The following is a 5,907-nucleotide window of genomic DNA, read 5'->3' on the forward strand; positions in this document are numbered from 1 at the left end:
GTTTCCATAAGCCTGTTATCCTTACCCATCAGATGGCTGACAGAATAAAAACCACAGTCACAGAAAACTAACCAAACTGATCACATGGACCATAGCCTTGTCTAACTCAGTGAAACTATGAGCCATGCCATGTAGGGCCACCCAAGTAAAACAATGATTAAGATGGTGGAGTAAAAAGATGTGCACTCATCTTCCCCTGTGAGAACTCCAAAATTACATCTCCCTGGCAAACAACCATTGACAGGAGAAAGTTGGATCCCACCAAAAAAAGATGCCCCATGTCCAGGGGCAAAGGAGAAGCCCAAGTAAGATGGTATGAGGGGCAAAATCACATTTAGAATCAAACCCCATACCCACCAGAGACACTCAGAGGGTTCAAACAAAACCTTTTGCACAACAGGACATAGAGACCCCACAGAGACTGAGCCAGACCTGTGTTTGAGTCTCCTATGGAGGTACAAGTCAGGAGTGGCCTGCCACAGGGGCAGGGACTCTGAGTGCAGCTACCTGTTCACACAGCCTGTGGCATAAGCCCTCTTGGAGGAGGTCTCCATTAACTCCACCAGATAGCCACTGAGCAGATGACCCACAAACTGTAGAACAATCATACCAAAGAACTTCTCGCACTGTTAAGAAAGCTTTAGGACCCACAACAGATTTCCCAACCTGGGGATCTGGCAAGGGGACTGAGAACTCCTAGAGAATTTGACTTTGGAGGCCAGTGGGATTTGATTACAGAACTTACACAGGAGTGGGGAAACAGACTCTTGGAGGGCACAAACAAAACCTTGTGCTCACCAGGGCCTGTTACATGGTAGGCACTTTATTAGGTACTTGAGCCTAGCATTGTGCTGAATGCACTACATAGATTATTTCATTCAAACCTTATACAAACTTACAGTGTCTGCCTCTCCTTTCTGTTATCTGTGGGATGTAGCTTTTGAGAAAGAACTCAGGAGGTTTAATACCATGAAAGACCTAATCCTCTTAATCAAGAGGTGTGAAAGCAGAGGACAAAGGAGCAGGAGAGAGCTTCATCACTGGCCTGACCAAGGGCTAAAATCCTTGCTGTTACTAGTGAAAGTGTTTCCTCACATACAAGGCTATCTCCAAGTCATTATAAAAGTTTGCTACCAATTTTCTTTTTGTGATCCCTCAGTCACACCAAAAATCAGATGACTTCTCAGTAAAAGTCAGGGTTCCCAGAGCTATTTCCACTACTCCGTGGCTGTCTGAACTCTCCATCATTGTGCAAATGCCAAGAATTGCATCACATAACTGTAGCAACAGTCTCACCATTCCTGCAGCCCTCCCAGTCATCAATCTCCCCAGCACCACTCATAGATGGGGCTAGGGCCAGAGATGAATCACAAACATAAGGAAAGAAAATGTATAAACATATGGAGGAAATAAAACTCTCCTGGAAAGTGGCAGAATTTATTTTCACTCTCCAGGAGCTGTCCTCCAGACTTGCAAACCTCCACCTTCTTAAAAAAGCATCTGGAAGTTCAGAATTACTTTCATCTGGGAAATTTGTGAGCTGTGACTCCAATATTTTGCATCTGTTTTCTTGCTTAAGACTTTTGAGAGCACTACAGGAAGAGCACTTTCTCTCATCTCTTACTATCTTCACTCCTGAGAGGTTCAGGATTAGTTTAGGTAGGCTCATAAAAAATAATAATAATAATTTGAATCTCAGGAAAGCTTTTAGGTAAATGAGATCATGTCTATGAAAATTATGTGTAACCTGAAAAGTTTGTGAATATGTCAGGGTTCGGTTCAAAAGCAAATTTGTGAATATTACGGGATAAACTATTTAGTTGAGCACTTTGCACAGAATAGGGGAGAAGCTGCAGAAGTATAGATCTGCAAGAGGATATAAGACAATTAGAGAAAGAGTCAGTAACCGGACTTCCCTGGTAGTCTAGTGGTTAAGAATTCGCCTGCCAGTGCAAGGGATACAGGTTCAATCCCTGGTTCAGGTAGATCCCACATGCTGGTGGAGGGGGGAAACTAAGCTCATGCACCACAACTATTGAGCTTGTGCTCTATAGTCCAGGAACCACAACTACTGAAGCCTAAGCACTCTAGAGCCTGTGCTCCAAAATCAGAGAAGCCATTACAATGAGAAGGCTGCACACCATAACTAGAGAGTACCCCCTGCTTGCCACAACTACAGAAAGCCCACACACAGCAACAAAGACCCAGCATAGCCAAAAATAAATTAATTAATAAAAAAAAAAAATCTGTGTCATTAACCAATGCACCTAAAGCTCTGGCACAGATGGACTAGTTACTCTATCTCTCCTCGCCTAGGTCTCCTCAGCTGTAATGGTAAGGAAGGGAGTCTCTAGAAGCTGACCACCTGTGTTCAAATCCTATATCTGCCACTTCTTAGCTGTGCAGCCCTGGGCAAGTTAATTTATCTCTCTGTATCTCATATCCTCATTTGTAAAATAAAGGTTATAACAGCACCTATCTGATAGGGTTGTTGTGAGGATTAAACAAAATGACAATTAGAACAGTGCCTGGAATATGTAAGCGTTCAGTAAGTGTAGTTATCTTTATGATCAAAGAAGTACTGTGATTGTGATATCGCTCCGTCATGTCTGACTCTTTGTGATCCTGCGGACCCCTGCAGGCTCCTCTCTGCCCATGGGTTTCCCAAGGCAAGAATACTGGCATGGGTAGCCATTCCCTTCTCCAGGGGATCTGCCCAACCCAGGGATTCAACCTGGGTCTCCCGCATTGCAGGCAGATCCTTTACCGTCTGAGCCACCAGGGAAGTGATGCACTGGTCAAAGCAAACACCTTCTTCCAACAACACAAGAGAAAACTCTACACATGGACATCACCAGATGGTCAACACCGAAATCAGATTGATTATATTGTTTGCAACCAAATATGGAGAAGCTCTATACAGTCAACAAAAACAAGACCAGGAGATGACTGTGGCTCAGATCATGAACTCCTTATTACCAAATTCAGACTCAAGTTGAAGAAAGCAGGGACAACCGCTAGACCATTCAGGTATGACCTAAATCAAATCCCTTACAACTATACAGTGGAAGTGAGAAATAGATTTAAGGGACTAGATCTGATAGATAGAATGCCTGATGAACTATGGACTGAGGTTCATGACATTGTACAGGAGACAGGGATCAAGACCATCCCCGTGGAAAAGAAATGCAAAAAAGCAAAATGGCTGTCTGGGGAGGCCTTACAAATAGCTGTGAAAAGAAGAGAGGTGAAAAGCAAAGGAGAAAAGGAAAGATATAAGCATCTGAATGCAGAGTTCCAAAGAATAGCAAGAAGAGATAAGAAGCCTTCTTCAGCAATCAATGCAAAGAAATAGAGGAAAACAACAGAATGGGAAACACTAGAGATCTCTTTAAGAAAATTAGAGATACCAAGGGAACATTTCATGCAAAGATGGGCTCAATAAAGGACAGAAATGGTCTGGACCTAACAGAAGCAGAAGATATTAAGAAGAGGTGGCAAGAATACACGGAAGAACTGTACAAAAAAGATCTTCACGACCCAGATAATCATGATCATGTGATCACTAATCTAGAGCCAGACATCTTGGAATGTGAAGTCAAGTGGGCCTTAGAAAGCATCACTATGAACAAAGCTAGTGGAGGTGATGGAATTCCAGTTGAGCTGTTTCAAATTCTGAAGAATGATGCTGTGAAAGTGCTGCACTCAATATGCCAGCAAATTTGGAAAACAGCAGTGGCCACAGGACTGGAAAAATGTCAGTTTTCATTCCAATTCCAAAGAAAGGCAATACCAAAGAATACTCAAACTACCACACAATTGCACTCATCTCACATGATAGTAAGTGAAGTGAAGTGAAGTGAAGTGAAGTCATTCAGTCATGTCCGACTCTTTGCGACCCCATGGACTATAGCCTACCAGGCTCCTCCCTCCATGAGATTCGCTAGGCAAGAATACTGGAGTGGGTTGCCATTTCCTTCTCCAGGGGATCTTCCCTACCCAGGGATTGAACCTGGGACTCCAGCATTCCAGGCAGATGCTTTAACCTCTGAGCCACCAGGGAAGTAAAGTATTTCTCAAAATTCTCCAAGCCAGGCTTCAGCAATACATGGCCATGAACTCCCTGATGTTCAAGCTGGTTTTAGAAAAGGCAGAGGAACCAGAGATCAAATTGCCAACATCCGCTGGATCATGGAAAAAACAAGAGAGTTCCAGAAAAACATCCTTTTCTCTTTTATTAACTATTCCAAAGCCTTTGACTGTGTGGATCACAATAAACTGTGGAAAATTCTGAAAGAGATGGGAATACCATACCACCTAACCTGCCTCTTGAGAAATCTGTATGCTGGTCAGGAAGCAACAGTTAGAACTGGACATGGAACAACAGACTGGTTCCAAATAAGAAAAGGAAAAAGAATTCCAGAAAAACATCCTTTTCTCTTTTATTGACTATTCCAAAGCCTTTGACTGTGTGGATCACAATAAACTGTGGAAAATTCTGAAAGAGATGGGAATACCAGACCACCTAACCTGTCTCTTGAGAAATCTGTATGCAGGTCAGGAAGCAACAGTTAGAACTGGACATGGAACAACAGACTGGTTCCAAAGAGGAAAAGGAGTACAGACTGTATATTGTCACCCTGCTTATTTAACCTATATGCAGAGTACATCATGAGAAACGCTGGACTGGAAGAAACACAAGCTGGAATCAAGATTGCTGGGAGAAATATCAATCACCTCAGATATGCAGATGACACCACCCTTATGGCAGAAAGTGAAGAAGAACTAAAGAGCCTCTTGATGAAAGTGAAAAAGGAGAGCGAAAAAGTTGGCTTAAAGCTCAACATTCAGAAAACGAAGATCATGGCATCTGGTCCCATCACTTCATGGGAAATAGATGGGGAAACAGTGGAAACAGTGCCAGACTTTATTTTGGGGGGCTCCAAAATCACTGCAGATGGTGACTGCAGCCATGAAATTAAAAGACGCTTACTCCTTGGAAGAAAAGTTATGACCAATCTAGACAGTATATTCAAAAGCAGAGACATTACTTTGCCGACTAAGGTCCATCTAGTCAAGGCTATGGTTTTTCCTGTGGTCATGTATGGATGTGAGAGTTGGACTGTGAAAAAGGCTGAGCGCTGAAGAATTGATGCTTTTGAACTGTGGTGTTGGAGAAGAGTCTTGAGAGTCCCTTGGACTGCAAGGAGATCCAATCAGTTCATTCTGAAGATCAACCCTGGGATTTCTTTGGAGGGAATGATGCTAAAGCTGAAGCTCCAGTACTTTGGCTACCTCATGCAAAGAGTTGACTCATTGGAAAAGACTCTGATGCTGGGAGGGATTGGGGGCCGAAGGAGAAAGGGACGACCGAGGATGAGATGGCTGGATGGCATCACGGACTCGATGGACGTGAGTCTGGGTGAACTCTGGGAGATGGTGATGGACAGGGAGGCCTGGTGTACTGCAATTCATGGGGTCACAAAGAGTCGGATACGACTGAGCGAGTGAACTGAACTAGTGATATTGTGCAACTAGGTCATTACCTGGAACATAATAAGAGCTAAGGAAAAACTAGCTATGTGCTATGATGATTTAGGATTTTGTGTGAGAAACATTGTAAGGACGATATAGGAAAAGTTTGGAGATTGGAAACGCAGGACACGTTAAGAACAAGAAGCATGGTTAAAGGATAGGTTCTGAGGGGGGTTGATGGGAAGCATGACTAGAGACACATGTTAAGGCTGAAGCAGAAAGCATTTAACTGTCATATAAACAAGAGCCACAATATGCCCTGGAGACTGACACAATGAGAGATGTGCTTTTTAAACATCAACTGGCACAGCTTGTAAACTAGAATGAGAGAACAGGGGTAGGGAATCAAATCTACAGGGAGAAAGACTAATT

General features: G+C 43.2%; 1 non-coding gene across 1 annotated transcript; it reads right to left on the minus strand.

The window, feature by feature from the left end:
• Positions 1-3,991: 3,991 nt before the first annotated feature.
• On the minus strand, positions 3,992-4,063 carry TRNAS-GGA. The gene has a single exon. It is a non-coding gene; the product is annotated as a tRNA-Ser (tRNA).
• Between the last annotated feature and the right edge of the window lie 1,844 nt (positions 4,064-5,907).

This window comes from Oryx dammah, unplaced genomic scaffold, assembly GCF_014754425.2.
Source record: "Oryx dammah isolate SB20612 unplaced genomic scaffold, SCBI_Odam_1.1 HiC_scaffold_28, whole genome shotgun sequence".
NCBI lineage: Eukaryota > Metazoa > Chordata > Mammalia > Artiodactyla > Bovidae > Oryx > Oryx dammah.